Source organism: Cervus canadensis, chromosome 18, assembly GCF_019320065.1.
Source record: "Cervus canadensis isolate Bull #8, Minnesota chromosome 18, ASM1932006v1, whole genome shotgun sequence".
Taxonomy (NCBI): domain Eukaryota; kingdom Metazoa; phylum Chordata; class Mammalia; order Artiodactyla; family Cervidae; genus Cervus; species Cervus canadensis.
Genome location: NC_057403.1, coordinates 40,057,778 through 40,076,281, shown reverse-complemented (window position 1 = coordinate 40,076,281; position 18,504 = coordinate 40,057,778). Strand labels below are relative to the sequence as shown.

At 49.6% G+C, this 18,504-nt stretch overlaps 1 long non-coding RNA gene across 2 annotated transcripts; it reads left to right on the top strand.

Moving 5' to 3' along the window:
- The first annotated feature begins 789 nt into the window (after nt 1-789).
- Nucleotides 790-18,177, top strand: LOC122420107. Of its 2 annotated transcripts, none has more exons than XR_006263179.1 (3): nt 790-884; nt 17,454-17,621; nt 18,027-18,177. It is a non-coding gene; the product is annotated as an uncharacterized LOC122420107 (long non-coding RNA). The 2 variants fall into 2 exon arrangements; XR_006263178.1 differs by lacking the exon at nt 790-884 and adding an exon at nt 15,977-16,110.
- Nucleotides 18,178-18,504: the final 327 nt, after the last annotated feature.

Here is an 18,504-nt window from a genome sequence, read left to right as displayed (position 1 = left end):
GTTCCTGGCACATCTCTCAGTGACCTCACGTCTGTCCACTTCTCCCCAGACTGCCACTGTAAGGACCTCCTGCTGCCTCCTCCATGGATGGCTGGTGAAATGAGCGCAGCGCTGTGGCCGATGTCACTACTGACTGTGCAGAAGTGGCAGCTCCCTCCCATACGAGTTATACAACCCAGGAAGCTACCTAACCTCTCCTGGCCTGTGTTGACAGATCTGCAATATGGGATGGTCATAATAGCAACCAGCTTTGAGTTGATAGGAGAGTTAACTAGCCAATAATTGCAGTGCCCTTGAGAGAGTGCCTACAACATAGTAGGCTCTGTAAAATCTTTTTAAAATGGGATGAGGTCTCACGCACCTCTCCAGGTCAACTGTAATAACAAACACAATATTACTGTCACATTTGCTCTTTTACTCTCTTGACACCCTTCAGTTTAGAGGTGAGAAACCGAGACCCAGAGAGGGCAGTGATTCCACAAAGCAGCTCAGCAGGCCACCATCTCCGTTAGGGAGGGCCACTCAGGGTCCCAGCCACACCTCTGCCACCTCGGACTGGCTGTGAGACTGTGGCCTGGTCTGTCCCCTCTCTGGGCTTCGGTTTCCCCCTTGGTGAACCAGGAAGAAAGGCCAGTCATCCCTCTGCCTCCAGCTCCATCTGACCGGTGAAAGGTGTTCTGACCAAGCCCCATGGTTTGTTCTGGGAGATTTTTGGGGGTTGCAATTGCCGAGGTGATTCAAGGATCTAAGCGGGCTGGGAAGATGTGCAATGGGTCATTAGAACTGCCTTCCAGGAACCCAGAAGCTTGAGAACTTGCAGCCTCAAAGCAGCCACATCTACCACTTATAGCACTTAGGAAGGTGTTACCCAGATGCTAACTTGGGTAAGTAGCTTCCCACGGGTCAGGGGGTGGGGGTGGGGGAGAGGGGTGTGGGGGACGGGACGGACAGCAGTGAGGGGTGAGAATTCACAGCAGCTCTCTGGCTGGGGGGCCCCAGGCAGGCACAGAGGCCTACTCAGTCTTCCCTGAGCTGGGGTAGGACATCTAGGCTCTGGCTTCTGACTCTGGTCCCAGCCAGTCCCTCTCCCTCTCTGGGGAATCAGTCCCTCATCAGTGAAATGGGACCAGAGCCAGCACAGATAAGTCTCCAAGGCCCCACGGGACCTGGCATCAGGCAAAGGTCCTTGAGGTCAGACTTGTCCCTCCTAGTGTGTGGACGCTAGGACCTCCACCTGGCCCCACCACAGGGGAAAGGCAGCACTGAGTGCCCTGACCGCCTACTGTCTGACCTCTCTGAGCCTCGGGGCTCCTCACTGGTGCACGAGGAGAATGGCAACACCAACAGGACGGGGCTGGGAGGATTCCCTGAGACAATCACCCAGGGCCTAATGCAGCTCTCAGTGCAAAAAGTAATTCCCACTCACCGACATCCCCTCCCGCCGGGCCTCAGGGGCTAGAGGCAGCTCCCCAGCCCTCGCAGGCCTCCACGCCCAGAGGGAGCCAGACCTGGAAAGAGGCCTTGGCTGTGGTGATTTCGAAGCAGGTGCTACAACCGCCACTCCTGAGGCCTGGGCTCCCCCACACCCATATCCTGCCTCCAGGCCAACCCCCAAATTGGTTATCATTTAGTTAGGGCCACCAGCCTGCAGGCAGTTAATTGTGCCTGTCAGCAAAACAGGAAGAACTTTAGTGAGCAATTCATTAATAAAGCTGGTGACTCCCAGAGCCGCTTTTTTCAGGGAGGACTGATTTCATTAACCACTTCATCACTCAGGCAAAGGCTGATGATATCAGTGGTTTGCATCTTCCAAGATCCTTGGAGGGAGGGGGATATAGAATAACTGCTTCTCATTTGTAGAGAGCCTGCTCTGTGCCAAGCGGTGTGCTTTGCAAATCCCACCAGATTCGGTCCTCACAGTATGAAAGTGTTAGTCGTTCAGTCGTGTCTGACTCTTTGTAACACCATGGACTGTAGCCTGCCAGGCTCCTCTGTCTTTAGGATTCTCTAGGCAAGAATACTGAAGTGGGTTGCTGTGCCTTCCTCCAGGGGATCTACCTGGCTCAGGAATCTAACCTGTGTCTCATATCTTCTGCATTAGCGGGTGGGTTCTTTACCACTAGCGCCACCTGAGAAAGGTACTATTATTATGCCCATTTTATAGGTGGGAATACTGAGGCTCTGAAAGATGATTCTCTTCTCCAAGGACATATTAACTATTAATAAGTACAAATGGATCCCAGTCTGTCTGATTCCAATTCACGTGGGCTTTCTCTAGCGTGGTGAATGGGGGCTCCTCTTCACTGTGTACATGGGCTTCTCTCGGCAGTGGCTTCTCTCATGGATCGCAGGCTCTAGGCATGAGGCTTTGGTAGCTGTGGTGTGTGGGATCACTAGTTGTAGCTCGCATGTTCTAGAGCACAGGTTCAGTAGTTGGGGTACAAGGTTTAGTTGCCTCATGGCACACGCGATCCTCCCGGACTAGGGATCAAACCGATATCCCTTGCATGGGCAGGAGAATTTTTAACTGGACCACCAGGAAAGTCCCAAGCGAGATTAATTTTTAATATTAGTCTAATGAATAGCTTTTCATTAATTATGGCATGTGACCCTGGTCATTTAACACAGGATATTGTGTTTTCTTTTAAAAGCAATCATTTGAATTAAGTTTTAAAAGATCCATAGATTTAAAATATTAAGTAAAAATTTGGCAGATTTAATTTCTGGACTTGGAAAAAACTGTGAGAACAAACTTGCCTTCCTGAGTTGGGGATACATAGCCCAGGTTACCCCTGCCCCCTTCTTAACCAAACAGGTCCAGGGAGGTGTCTGTCAGTTTCAAGAGGGTAGTCCTTTCCCGGAGGGGAAGTTGGCCTTCTTCCTCAGCCAACAGACTCACGCTGCAGCCAGGTTATTTATTTCTCTGAAAATCTTATCAATGTACTACACACACACTCAGTTTAGCATCATGGTTGCCTGGGGTGGAAGTGGTGGGGAGGTTGACTGCAAAGGAGCATGAAGGAAGTTTCTAGAAAGATGAAAATGCTCTGTATCTTGATTGAGGTGTTTGCTACACAAGTGGGCACACTTGTCAAGTAATTGACTTGTACACTTAAAATGTGGAGATTTTTTTGCAGGGAGATAAAGCCGATTTGAAAACAATAAAAACCAAAGCCACAAGTATTCACTTATATTGGGAGCTCCTTGTATTCACTGCTAGTTCTAAATTCTGAGACCTGTGCTTTGCTATGTGATAGAATATGCTGGTCTCATTTAGCTGTTGTTTGGGTTGCTCCCCCAAATCAGCATTTACAGAGTTCTGCCGTATGCTGATCACAACAGGGGGGGGTGTTTAGACGGTCAGAGAGTTACATTTGGCAAAGGGACACCACAAGTGATTGTTGGGACAATTGGCTCTCCATTTACAAGGAAATAAAATTAGATCCCTACCTCACACCATATGCACACATACAAACACTCCAGATAGATTAAAGATGAAAGGATTAAATGTTATTTAAAAACTATAGAAGTATTAAAATAAAATACAGATTATTTTTTTATAATTTTATTTATTTTTGGCTGTGCTGAGTCTTTGTTGCTTGCTGCATGGGCTTTTTTCAAGTTGTGGTGAGTGGGAGCTACTCTCTAGCTGTGGTGCTTCGGGCTTAGTTGCTCTGCAGCATGCGGGATCTTCCCAGATCAGGGATCAAACCCATGTCTTCTGCATTGGCAGGTAGATTCTTTACCACTCACTGAGCCACCTGGGAAGCCCTAGAAGAATGTTTTTAATAAGGTCCGGCCAGTAGGAGCTAAGACATGAGGGCCAAAATTCGTAAAAGGACATTATGTTTGACTATCTGTTCAGTGGTTTCAGTCATGTCCGACTCTTTGTGACCCTATGGACTGCAGCCCACCAGACTCCTCTGTCCTCGGGATTTTCCAGGCAAGAATACTGGAGTGGGTTGCCATTTTCTCCTCCAGGGGATCTTCCCGACCCAGGGATCGAATCCACATCTCCTGAGTGACCTGCATTGCAGGCAGATTCTTTACTGCTGAGCAACCAGGGAAGCCCCATATTTGACTGTATAATAATGTAAAACATCCTGTGACCAAAGATACTGAGAATTTAGCTAAAAGGCATGCAGTGAAAGTGAAAGTGAAGTCGCTCAGTCCTGTCCGACTCTTCGTGACCCCATGGACTGTAGCCTACCAGGCTCCTCCGTCCATGGGATTTTTCAGGCAAGAGTACTGGAGTAGGCATGCAGTAGACCACAGGAAAATATTGCCTCATGTGTGTTAAAGAATTAAAATTTCTAGCATGAAAAGGGGTCCTGTAAATTAGTAAGAAAATAAATTAGTGGCAAAAAAAAACCATTAAAAATGGGTGAAAGATATATGCATTTACTTCACATAAGAAGAAATAAAAATGAAAAATGAAATTATGAAAAGATGTTCAAACTCCTTCACAATTATAGTTAGGGACATTAAAACAATGGCATCAGGACTTCCCTGGTGGCTCAGTGGTTAAGAATCCCCTGCCAATGCAGGAGACATGAGTTTAATCCCTGGCCCAGAAAGATTCCACATGCCACAGAGCAAATACGCTCATGTGCCACAACAACTGAAGCCCACAAGCCCTAGAGCCTGTGCTCCACAACTAGAGAAAGCCTGCTCACAGCAATGAAGAACCAGTGCAGCCAAAAAATAAATAAAAATAAATAAAATTAAACAAACAAACCCTCTCCCCCCAAACCCAATGGCATCAGGCCCCTCCAGACTGGCATAAAAAAGTGGTAAGAGTATGGGAAAATGGACACTTTCACAGAGTTCTGGAAATCTAAATTGGTACTACTTTTTAAGGAAGGCAATTTAGCAGTATCTAGAAAAGTTTTAACTGCACAAACTCTGACCCAGCGATTCCCCTCTTGGGAATCTATTCTTCAGAAATAGCCACACATGTGCCCAAAATATATGTTCATTGCTGCTAAGCATATTATACTAAAACTTGGAAACTGCTTAAATTTCCTTCAAGAGGGGGTTATGGCTAAATCCATTTTATATTGTATGCAACAGAATTCTTGCATCAGTTAGAAAGAATGAAATAGAACTGTAGGTACTGGTCTGGAATAATGTCCCTTATATCTTGGCAAGAGGAAAGAAAGCAAGTTACAAAAAACTATGTGTAGCATAATAACCCTATTTTTATAGACCAGTTGCATTTATGAATCATAGATGATGTTGTTCATTCACCAAGTCTTGTCTGACTCTTTGCGATCCCATGGACTGTAGCACATCAGGCTTCCCTATTCATCACCAATTCCTGGAGTTTGCTCAGACTCATGTCCATTGAGCTCGTGATGCTATCCAACCATCTCATCCTCTGTCATCTCCTTCTCCTCCTGCCTTCAGTCTTTCCCAGCTTTAGGGTCTTTTCTAATAAGTCAGCTCTTCACATCAGGTGGTCAAAGTACTGGAGCTTCAACTTCAGCATCAGTCCTTCCAATGAGGTTTCAGGATTGATTTCTTTTGAGATTGACTGGTTTGATCTTCTTGCTGTCCAAAGGACTCTCAAGAGTCTTCTCCAGCACCACAGTTCAAAAGCATCAATTCTTCGGCTCTCTGCCTACTTTAATAATAATAAAGATTCACAATTATATGCCAGCAGCATGGAATTATTATTCCTATTCAATAGATGAGGAAACTGAGGTACAGAGTGGTTAAATAACTTGCCCAAAGTGGCACAGCTAGCCAGTTGCAAAGCAAGGATTTGAATCTTAGCAACCTGATTCCATAATTTGAATACTTGACATTATTTTGGCTTCATAGGCCCCAAATGCTTTTGTTAAGAGTTGTGTGTGTGTGTGTGCTCAGTCGCTCAGTCGTGTCCAGCTCTTTGCAATCCCTGCGGATTGCAGCCTGCCAGGGTCCTCTGTCCATGGGATTCTTCAGGCAAGAAAACTGGAGCGAGTAGCCATTTTCTCCTCCAGGAGATCTTCCCCATCCAGGGATCGAACCCAGGTCTCCTGCATCTCCTTCATTGGCATGGGGATTCTTTACCACTGAGCCATCTGTTAAAGAGTTATGACCTCCCAAAACAACACTGGAAGGGCTGAGTCCCTTTTTGACAAATACTTTTAAGAGATAGATATTTTCAAACATGAACTGGTAAATAGTACTTATCAAAAGGCCTGATTTCCTGCCAACCCCTTCCTCAGAGTCCACTGCTTAACAGTTTTAATTTATGTCGTGGTTACCTCCAGGGCAATAAATAGCATGCTTATACGGCTGTTTTTTGATTTATTAACCTTGGACATTTTTTTATTGACTTCCATAAGCACTGGAAAAAAGAAAATTCAGTTTATCTTTTTTTCCCCCTCTTCCTGTTATGGTGCGGTTTTCTGCTCTAACTCTAGGCTGGATCCTGGGCTGGGCACTTCATTTACCGTATTGTTGCTAGGATTAGGCCCACTGAGGCTCAGAGTTGAAAGGGCCGTGCCCAAAGTCAGTGTGAGTCAGTGATGGCGGGGGGACAGGACCCCTGGTCTGCATGTCTCCAGGACTGGGCTGTTTCTGTGACGTCCTGTGGCCCACCCCATGGGTGACTGTGGTGTATTTCTGGCCCGTAGCAGCCCCTTTTGCTCTGGTAGAGGCTCAGACAGCTGGGGTAGGGTGGCCCTGGCCATGTGCCCGCGGGAGGCTGGCCTCAGGCCTCCTGCTGCTCGGAGGCGTGTTTGCCGAGCAGCAGGTGCAGCCTCTGGGTGTTTGGCCAGCAAGGGTTTCATTCTCTACTTCTGACGGGCGCAGACTTTGACCTTCTGGGGCCTCTACCTTTCAGATCCTTATCCCCATGTACACTATATCTTCCGGGGAAAGGCCGAGCCAGTGAGAAATGGTAACCTGATACCCAAGACTCTCAGGAAGAAAACACCATCCTCCCCCTTAGCTGACATGAAGTCACTCGGTAGGAGAGGGTTGAAAATAAATGACTAATGTTGGGCATTATCCAGGGTTTGCCCAGTGGCTCAGTAGTAAAGAATCCGTCTGCAATGCAGGAGTCACAGGCGATGCAGGTTCGATCCCTGGGTCAGGATCGCCTGAAGGAGGAAACGACAACCCACTCCAGCATTCTTGCCTGGAGAATCCCATGGACTGAAGGGCCTGGAGGGCTACAGTCCATAGGGTCGCAAAGAGTTGGACATGACTGAAGCGATTTAGCATGCACAGGCATTATACAAAATCAAATAATTCAGAATCTGTGGCAGGAGGCCTTGAGTCTGGATGGACAGGAGCCCAGAGAGGGCAGTGATTGGCCAGAGGCCACACAGCTGCTGCGGGGATGAATACATAGGAGTCCAGTCTTGAAGGCCGCTTCAGCCTGGAGAGAAGCTGGCTGAGTGGGGCCATTGAGGAAATGCAGGGCTGGGGCAGAGGGGGAGGTAGCCACCCGGAAGGGCAGGTGAAAGAGCGGGCAGGGCTGTGGCCGGTATGGAGTCCTGCCCCAAGGCCACAGAAGTGGAGTCCCAGAACCGAGGTCACCTCCGGAACTGAGTCCCTTTGTGTGTGGGTGTGCACTCAGTTGCTCAGTCCTGTTTGACTCTTTGTGACCCTCCAGGGGATCTTCCCGGGGATCGAACCGGCATCTCTTGTGTCTCCTGCATTGGCAAGTGAGTTCTTTACCATTATCACCACCTGAGAAGCCCCTTTGTAACCATTGCCAAAAGCCCCTGGTCTTTACAGGCCAGCTCCCTGACCCCAAATTAGGCAAAAATGCCCACCCAGGTGCTCAGCCTATAGCGCCCTAACCAATCACCTAATGCCACCCTTCCAGCCGCAATTTTCTTTCTCTTGAGGATATAAAAATTGGCTACTAACCCACAGAAAGCCTCAACTCTCCCTCGAGTCGGCCTGCTGTCCTAACAGTGTCCAGCCGACTTTCCCTGGTTTGTCAGTATGTCAGCCCGCTGTGCTCGCAGTGTCCACATTATCTTTGCTCTTTGTTCTTAATAAACTCACTGTTTTCTGCGATACTCTGTTCAGACTGCCACGACAGCTGGGTCTGTGTGCAGTGTGGGTGGCCTTCCTAGCCGGGTCCGGCATGACAGAGACGGGAGAGGCAGGGCAGGGACAGCCATGAAGGGGCTCCAAGGACGGCGATCCCGTTGAACCGAGCCCCAGGTCACCTCATCCTCAGCAGGAGCTGCGTTCGGATGGAGGGCGGTGGGGCTGCACCCCTCCCAGGGATGCTGCTGGGCTTCTCTACACGGCAGGGCTCTGAGAGAGAGCACGGAGGAGGCAGTGGGATTTTCGGGGTGCAGCTTGGGGGATGGGAGAAATGTGGCCCCCCAGTCCCAAACCCCAGTGCCTCCTCCTCCTCTTGAACTGTAGGGTCAGCACCCCCAACCCTGACCCTGGGGTGGCTCTGTGACTCTGTGTTCTGACTCACAGCAGCTGGGGCATCACGTGAGCAAACCCAGCAGCTGGGGGGGGCGGCGGCCAGAACCCCAGGGGCCAGGCAGATGGCAAGTCGGGGTAGGGCAGGGCAGGGCTGGTACTGAGGGGCCTCTCGAGTGGGGTGGGGTCCTGGCTGGGCCTCAGCCTCCCCAGGCTTACCCTTTGCCAGTTTGGTCCTCTCACCCGTCAGGAGTTCCTTGGGGCCCCCGGGGAGCCCTGCAGATTTGGGGGTCAGGTTGGGGCTGCTGGAGGAAGGAGCATGAGATACACATTTTCTGACCCCTTCCCGGTGCCTGCCCTGGCACAGGTAGGCTGAGATATCCACACCCCCTGCAGGCCCCTCAAGCCCCAAAGTCTCTCTGGTTCCCTGGGGGCTTAGCTGGACTAGAACAGTCCTGGATCCTCACTGTCCTCAGACTCTGCGGGGCCCTGGGCTCAGCGCTTTGCACGTACCTTTATTCCCACCAGTCATAAGCTCCTGATGTGCCCATTTTAGAGATGAGGACACCGAGACACAGGAGGCTTATCCAGGAGTGATCTCTTATCGTGAGGGCTCCAAGTGGACTTTTGTCCATTGTGCTCTTCTGCTCCCCTCCATGGAGAGGGGACCCCTCAGCCAGGCCAGACTCCCGTGCTGGGAGCCAGAGGACATGTGCCCTTGTCTTGAACCCCATCCCTGCCACTGCCATCCCTACACTCTTCTGGGGCGACAAGACCCACAGGGATAGCAAGGCTGCTTGTCTGGGGAGAATCCTGGCTTTGTTCCTCTTGGGTTGTGTGAACTTGGGCGTCTGCACCTCAGTTTCCTCACCTGGAAAAAGTGGATAAAATAGTATCTGCTGTGGGGCTGCTGTGAGCATGAAGGGGTTAATGTAGCAACGTGTTGACAACTGCACGTGGCCCATATCAGTGTTAGCCTTTGGGATCTCTGGGTAGGGCAGATGGGTGTACTCGGTCACGTGGCCATGTTTAACTACAAGGGAAACTCGGAAGTAATTGTTCTGGAGAACTGTAAGCCCTGATAAAAGTGTGAGGTTCCATTCCACTTAAAGGGGCACATGGACATCAGGGAACACCCCAAGGCTCTGACATGGGGTCTAAAGGCTGCCAATGAGAGGCCCATGGCGGTGTCTGGCCACATATATAGGCTTTCACTCTCAAAGGGCTTTAAATTCATTTGACAACCTTTTTTTAAAGAATTTTTTAAAATGTGGACCGGTTTTAAAGTCTTTATTGAATTTGCTACAGTACTGCTTCTGCTTTTCTATATTTTGGTGTTTTGGCTGTGAGGCATGTGAATCTCATCTCCCAGACCAGGGATCGAACCTGCACCCTCTGCACTGGAAGGAAAAGTCCGAACTAAAAGTTCTAGCTTTTCTCAAAAGAGCTGAAGGATCAGGCCACACGGGGCCCCAACCCTTTCAAGTGACATTTGGTTGGAGCTGGGCAGCGCTCCCCAGGATGGCCCCTACTCTCCAGTTCACCCTGGGCTCCCCCACCCATTCTCCTCTCCCTCCTGCTCTCATCAGCTTTGCCTGCCTGGCCCTTGGCGGCTTCTGCAGTCTGTACCTCCTGCTCCAGTAACTTCTGCAGACAGTGCAGCTGAGACACAGAGAAATGCAGGGACTCGATCAAGGGTCACCGGGTGGGCCTGGACAGGGTCGCGCCCCCAGCTCCAGCCTGCAAACTCAGCTTGGGCTTGTTCCTGCCATGCCTGAGGTCCAGGCAGGTGTCCGCATGCCAGGGGAGGTTTGGGGGTGGAGGGAGCGGGGAGAATGGCTCAGTGGTTAAGCCAGTGGACACCGGAGCCTGGCAAGCTTAGGTTCAGATCTTGACCCTGCTACTTTCCAGGGTGATTCACTTTGTGCTGTCTGTGGCTTGTACTTTTTGTTTTGTTTTGACTTTGAGATGAGATAATAAGAGAGCCTGCCTCACAGAGTCCGAGGCAGATTCGAGTGAGGTGCAGAGTCCGGGGCTCCTGGCAGCAAGCACCTCTTTACATTTTGTACCCGAACTGCCCCTTCCTACCCCTACTCCCTGCCCCACCCTGCACTAGCAAATCTAATATTAGGACAGGAGCTCAGAGACGAGGGAGAAAGAAGATTGGGAGGAGAGATAGCTGCCCCTTCTATGAATGGGGTGAGGGTGGGGGGCAGACTTTCCTGCCTGGGTGGCCAGGCCGGCTCCCCAAGTTGCCGAGGCTGATCTCTGCAAGGCGCGGTGAGTGCTGAGGGGAATGGAATCTGTGTCAGCTGTGGAGGTGGGCCCGAGATGAGCCCATGCTGGGCTTTCCCAGCAACAACAGACACCCTCTCTGACTCAGGAGCTGCGCCTGCCCGCCTCCAATTTCCTCAGTCTGCTCAGGTTTTTAGCCCTGGCTTGGGTTAGCATAACCTCAGAGAGAAACCAGCCAGCTGCATCTCAGCTGTTCTAAAGATACACCTCCAGGAACGGCACGCTTTGGGGCCAGCCGCGGTGTCCGGGGAGCAGCCCCCCATCATATTCCCTCACCACAGTGCAACATTTGGTTTCAGGCTCTATTTATATCCACCCAGGTACATAGATACCTGCGGTTTTTGTTCTACTTTGACTGTGTTGCGCAAAGCAATTTTAGAACAGCCATAATGAAAATAATTCTAAAACGGAAAGAAACACCCGCAATCCTTCCAACTGGCTTTGCTTCCTGGTAGCATTGTTTCTGGCTTCCCTGGTAGCTCAGACAGTAAAGAATCCGCCTGCAATGCAGGAGACCAGGGTTTGATCCCTGGGTTGGGAAGATTCCCCGGAGAAAAGAATGGCAATCCACTCCAGTATTCTGGCCTGGAGAGTCCCATGGACAGAGGAGCCTGGTGGACTACAGTCCGTGGGATTGCAAAGAGTCGGACACGACTGAGCAACTACTGTACACACAGCATTGTTTAAGTGCCCGCTGCATGCCAGGCACTATGCTTTCTGTGATCGATCTCACTGAAGCTGCACAACCACCCACGGTGGTAGGAACAACTTACAGAAGGAGACACTGAGGCACAGAACTGTCAGGTCACCTCCCCAAGGTCACCCAGCAAGTGTGTGGTAGAGCTGGGATGGAATGGGCTCCAGGGTCCCACACTTAGCCACCCCTCAGGGTTGGTTCTCCTTTCCCCACATCTCTGCTATTGGAAGCCGGACCCAGGGACACAGATATGATACCACCGGCTTTGCAGAGCATTTCTGAGTAGACTCTGGGTATCAGCCTCACCTCAGAGCAGACAAACAGGTCCTTGGGATGGGTAAAGATGCCCCATTTGTTTTCTGCTTATTTTCACTGAATTTATTTTATTAAAAAATTTTTTTTATTTTATTATTTATTTTTGGCTACACTTTTGTTGCTGCACTTGGGTTAGTCTCTAGTTGTGGTGCATGGGCTTCCCTGGTGGCTCAGATGGTAAAGCGTCTACCTGCAATGCCGGAGACTTGGGTTTGATTCCTGGGTCAGGAAGATCCCCTGGAGAAGGAAATGGCAACCCACTCTAGTACTCTTGCCTGGAAAATCCCGCGGACTGAAGAGCCTGGTAGGTGACAGTCCACGGGGTCACAAAGAGTCGGACACGACTGAGCAAGTTCACTTTCTTTCTTTCTTTCTTCTAGTTGCAGTGCACGGTTTTCCTATCGTGGTTGGCCTCTCTTGTTGTGGCTCACTGGCTCTAGGGTGCAAGCTCAGTAGTTGTGACGAATGGGTCCAGCTGTCCTGTGGCATGTGGGATCCTCCTGGACCAGGGATCAAACCTGTGTCCCCTGCATTAGCAGGCAGACTCTCCACCACTGGACCACCAGGGAAGCCCTATTTTCACTGAATTTAGTATTTATAGGCAGTTTGGGGGAGGTTGACCATAAGGTGGGGATGGCCAGCTGTCCCGATTTGCCCAGTCCTCAGGCATTTCCTGGAACCCAGAACATTCAGGGCTGAGAGCAGGGACAGTCCGGGGCAAATAGAGATGGTTGGTCACCCTAGTGGCGCAAGCTGGGCTGCGCTTTCTGAGCCACTTCCTGGCGCTGAGCACTTGGATTGTTTCCAGCTCTTGGCTGGTCAGGTCGGGAAGCCCTGTGACCACAGCTTGTCACTGGAGCATCCTTCCCTCAGGACCCTTTCCTGGTAAGAAGAGGCTGGGCTCTCAGGGTTCCTCAGAGGAGATGTTCAGGACTTGCCCCCAGCTTTTCTGACCTGTCCCTCATCTGAGCCTGCAGGGAGGTCAGTCTGGGACTTGGGACAGGGCTGAGAGAGGTGAGGGCCTCCGATGTGTTGGAGCCTGTTCATACCGGCCTGCAAGCTCCAGTTGTTGGTTATGAAACAGTCTTGTTAAGCATTAAATCACATAAACTTACAATTAAACTATAATCAGAATGGTAATAAATCCTCAAAATATATTACTTTCTAATTATTATGTCACATTTTGCAATTATCTATAGTTATGGGCTGAATTGTATCCTTCCCCTTGATTCATATGTGGGATTCCTCACCGTCAGTATTTCAGATGTGACCTTATTTATAGATGGGGGTCTTTAGGGAGGGAAACAAGTTAATATGAGGTCGTTAGGGTGGGCCCTAACCCAATATGACTGGTGTTTTTATAAAAGGGAGACATTTGGATGCAGACACACACAGAGAGAATGTCATAAAAAGATGAAGGCAGAAATCAGGGTGATGCTTCGACAGACCAGGAAATGCCAAAGATAGCCAGTGAACCACCAGAAGCGAGGAGAAAGGTTTAGAATGGGCCCTTTCTCACAGCCAGCAGAAGGGACCAGCCCTGTGGACACCTTGATCTCGGACTCCCAGCTTCCAGAATTGTGAGACAACCCGTTTCTGTCATCTCAGCTGTTCAGCCTGTGGTACTTAGTCACGGCAGCTTTAGCAAACGAGTCATCTACGTGCTTGTGGTTTTGACATCCATTGCACTGGTAAGATAGAAATGTTTAGAATAGTGAGCCATGGCACAGCTTTCCTCCAATTCCACATTCAAGGCGTGATACATCTTATGGAAAAACGCCCGGACGAACTTTTTGGTCAGTCCAATACCTTGAAATGGTCCGTGGTGGGAGTATGTATACCACAGACATCTACGTATGCTGCAATACAGATCAGGCCTTGATTTCTCGCTTTGTTGATCGTCTCGCTAGACTTAAGGAAGTGGTGGAGAAAATGGTGGTAGGGCACATTCAATGAGTGCGTCACGCCTGTGGCCGTTACATCGTGAATAGCACAAAACAACAGAAAACTGTTATCCCATTCAGCAGTGTATTCAAAAGCTATTATCTGAATCAACAAGAATTCCAGGCTTTGAGGACTGTGATCCAATTCAGTAAAAAAAAAAAAAAAAACCACTCATGTCACTGATGAACAAGAAAACTTCCAACACGTCTTTGCCATTTCACTCTTGTCTTAGATGTTGATGCAAATTAAAATCTCAGTGTTTGGGACTTCCCGGGCAATTCAGTGGTTAAGACTCTGAACTTCCACTTCAGAGGCCACAGGTTTGATCCCTGGTCAGGGAACTAAAATCCTGCATGCCACGCAGTGTAGCAAAAAAGAAAGAAGAAAAAAAGAAAATATCACCGATTATATCTGAACAATACACAGAGAGCCAGGTGTTACTGTTTAGCTGGTCACTGTTGGTGAGGGTCAGGGGTTAGGCCAGCCCTGGACCCAAGACTGCAGAGGGCTGTTGGGCAGATAGACAGAGAGACTGCCTGATGGATGAACAGGTGCCAGCCTTCCAGCTCTAGGGGAGCTAGCTACTGTGGATGGACCAGCCTCAGTGTCTCCCTCCTGGATTGGGTGGGAGGCTGCCCTGCCCTCTCCCCTGGGGGACTTCTGCACAGTTCCTGCTTGACCCTGAAGGACCCTTGATCCTTGATCCAGCCTTGATCAACAGTCTTGACCTAATCAGGGCAGGGACTAGTTCTTCAGCTACTCTCCTTAAAATGTAAGTGGATGCCCTCACTCCTTGCCTAAGTCCACCCACAGCTTCCTCCTACTCTGGGATCAAGATTGCACCTCCCTCCCTGTCTCCACGGCCCTCCTCTCTGGCCTCATCTCTCTTGCCCCTGTGCCTCAGACACATTTACTAGCTGCCTGTTTGCCCAACGCTCCGGTTCTTCTCCCACTCTGAGCCTGTGTGCACAAGCAGTTCCTTCTGCCTGGTTCTCTGTGCCCTCAGCTCATTCTTCCCAAGACTGGCTCTTCCTCGCCCACCAGGACTTTATTACAAGTGTCACCTTCACCAAGAATCCTTCTGCGCTTACCCGGCTAAAAGCAGGTTCCCTGTTGCATGTCATCTCTGCCCTTATGTTTTTTTTTTCTTTCCTTTTTTTGCCTTCTGCATTGCCCTTACATTATATAGAATTATTTTTACTTACTGAATTACTTGATTTATGAATTACTTCACTGAATCTTTTTTAATCCTTCAGCCCATCTGGCTATAAATTCCATGAGGGCAGAGGTGATGTCTGTCTCATGTCCACAGAGCCCAAGGGTGAGGTCTGGCATTTAGTGGGCCCTTGTAAAAATGTTTGTTGAATGAACGAATGAAATACACTTACTGAGAAGCTACGTAAAAGAGACAAGTTATGCTCCAACACAGATATGGGTTCACATGCTAGTTTGGGCACTCACAGGTGATGTGTTCTGGGGTAGGTGACTCAATTTCTTTGGGGCTCCATCACCTCACCTGTAATAATAGCATCCTCCCATAGGATTGTTTCCTGCGGAGCATCCCGTGGAGCATCCCTCCATAGCTTCCCTGGTGGCTCAGCTGGCAAAGAATCTGCCTGCAGTGCAGGAGACCTGGGTTCAATCCCTGGGCTGGAAGATCCCCTCGAGAAGGGAAAGGCTACCCACTCCTGTATTCTGGCCTGGAGAATTCCATGGACGGTCTAGTCCATGGGGTCGCAAAGAGTCGGACATGACTGAGCAGCTTTCACTTTTGATCTTTCAATAGGACTGTTATGGGGATTAAATGAATCTGTCCATGCAGAGTTTAGGCTTCCCTGGTAGCTCAGATAGTAAAGAAACTGCCTGTAATTCAGGAGACCTAGGTTTGATCCCTGGGTTGGGAAGATCTCCTGGAGAAGGGAATGGCTACCCATTCCAGTGTTCTTGCCTAGAGAATCCCATGGACAGAGGAAGCCTGCTGGGCTACAGTCCATGGGATTGCAAAGAGTCAGACGTGACTAAGGGACTAACATACACTTTAAAGCTTTATAAAGGAAAGGGCCTGGCATAGAGATGCCCAGAAGAGTTGGATGGTAGTATTCTTGTAGGTAAAGTGCTGAGGACTTTTGAGATGGTGGGACTCAGGGCAGGCTGCCCCCAGTGGGCCACATTGGTGTATTGATTATTTTGAATTGAAGTTATTCAAGGAGCAGCCGATGCAAGAAGGAAGCTCTGACCCTCCTCTGTCTCCTTGAAAAGCAGGAAGCAATTCTCTGATGTGAAAGGTACCCTTCCTGTGTATGGAGGAGGAAGGACACCCTTATCGCCAGAGAGCAGGAATTTGGGCCGAGAAACTGCATAAACAAACCTTGTTAGTTGTTTCCTTATTGACCGCCCCAAGTCCAAACTCTTGTTTTATTTCTGGCTGCGCTGGGTCTTCGCTGCTGTGTGGGCTTTCTCTAGCTGCGGTGAGTGGGGGCTACTCTCTAGCTGAGGTGAGTGGGGGCGTCTCATTGAGGTGACTTCTCTTGTTACAGAGCACAGGCTCTAGGGTGCATGGGCTTCAGCAGTTGCAGTTTGCAGGCTCTAGCGCACAGGCTCAAAAAGCTCCATAGCTTGTGATATCTTTCTGGATCAGGCATGGAAACTGTGTCTCCTGCATAAACAGGTGGATTCTTTACCACAGAGCCACCAGGGAAGCCCCCCAAACTCTGTTTAGATTCTTCACTAATAAAGTGATAAGTTTCTTTGTCTTGTTAATTCCTCACAAAGTTATTGTTTCTCTGTCTAAAAAGTATAAAAGCTGCCAGCTTGGGCCACTTCTTGGGTTCCATTTTTTTTTTTTTTTTCTTTTCTTTCTTGGCTGCACTGCACAGCTTGTGGGATCTTAGTTCCCTAACCAGGGATCGAACCTGTGCTCCTTGCAGTGGAAGCACGCAGTCCTAACTCCTGGACCAGGGAAGTCCCTTGGATCCCAGTTCTGAGACCTCCCTGCACACGAATTAAAATTTGTTTCTTTATCTCCTGTTAATCTGTCTTGTGTCAATCTGATTATAAGTCCAGCGAAGTCAAGAAGTCAAGCGAAGTAGGGGTGAGATGTCCCCCTTTCCAACAGAGGTTCAGAGGCTGACTTCCCCTAGGGAAGAATGGGATAACTCCAAGAGGACTATTTGGAAGAGGAGACATTTGAATCAGGCTATAAGGGCGGAGGGTGGGATTTGTCTGGGCAGACACGGGATGGAAGATCAGGAGGGGTGAGGGACACTTGTCCCAATAAGAGACCCGTGGGCAGGTCAGGGCCACGCTGGGACTGTGATGAGAGGTTCTCTAAGCTTTTCCCAGACATAGCCCCGGCAAGAGCTGTCCTGTTCTAGGCCCACAGCTCCTGCCCCCACAGTCTTGACAGCTGGTTTGTAACCCATTTCCTGTGTTTAGTTGCTACCCGGGGAGTGCTGACTTCAAGGAGACATGGGTGGGGGGACCCAGCAGAAAATGTGACTCAGTTTTCTAGAACTCAGTGAACTTGACAGAGGACCCCGGGACTACACAAGGACAGCCTCTGCAGCGTCACAAAACGCCAGGGATGTGGCCTGCTGCCACAAACACACATAGGCGATGAGCAAGGTTTTCTCTCTGGATTGCCCTCCGTCTCAGACACTTGGGTACAGGCACTTGACAGAGTTGTTGGGATGGGGAAATGAGTTTTTTGGTTGGCAGAGTGGTTTCAGAGTGGTTCCCTGCCCCAAGTCTCCTCCTGTGATTCATTTGAAAACACTGTGGCATGGGTCATCTTATTATCCCCATTTCACAGATGGGGAACATTGAGGCTCAGAGGAGGGCCCTGACCTGTTCAGCATCACAGAGCCAGTGAGCGGCAGACCCAGGACTGGAACCAGTTTCTCCTGATCCTCAGACTGGGTGCAGACGAAGGAGCAGGTACAGACAGAACCTGGAACACGTGTGTCCAAGGATGCAGAAGGTGGGGAATGAACTCCTCGTGGGAAGCAGGGTAATTCCCTTGGCTATCTCTCTGCCCATCCCAGCACAGTGAGAGCTGTGGGTTTGTACACCCACATCTGGCTGGGGAGGTCACTTTCTTCCAAATGTGGCCAAAAAGGAGGAAGAGGCCAGCTCTATTCAATACGGAGACAGCAGTAAAGACTATGACCGGCTTTGAAAGTGAAAGTCACTCAGTCTTGTCTGACTCTTTGCGACCCCATGGACTATACAGTCTTTACAAGGTCCATAATTTCATTTTCCCTCTGCATGTGGGTATGGCAAATACTGACTGAGTCCTTACCACATGCCAGCCACTGTTGGAAGCAGTTAGCATTTTCTCATTTAATTCTCATCGATTGCTACTGATATCACTCCCATTTTGCAGATAAGCAAACCAAGGCTAAGGGAGGCAAACTGACTGGCAAGAGGAGCTGGGATGTTCCACCCAGGCAGTCTGCTCTAGAGCCCCACACATCACAGCGCTGCTGCCTGCCCTGTGGGCAGTTTGCTTTTGAAAACGTAAGGAAGGTCCTGGCACCCAGGAGTCATTCGGCAAGTATCAGTTTAGTGAATGAATAAATGAATTAGTGAAAAATGACCCATGTGAATTAACCTGTGATTAGAAAATTATTTTAGAGATCATTGAGGAGAATTCCTTCACAGTCCAGTGGTTAAGACTCTGTGCTTCCATTATAGGGGACACAGGTTTGATCCCCGGCTTGGGAACTAAGATGCCACATGACATGGCCAAAAAAAAAAGTAGAGACCATTGAGTCCTCCTCACAAATGTGGCAAGTGTCTTTTCTGCAACACTTCAGCTGAGCACTCCTTGGTTTCCCCTGGGTATGGGGAGCTCACTCCCT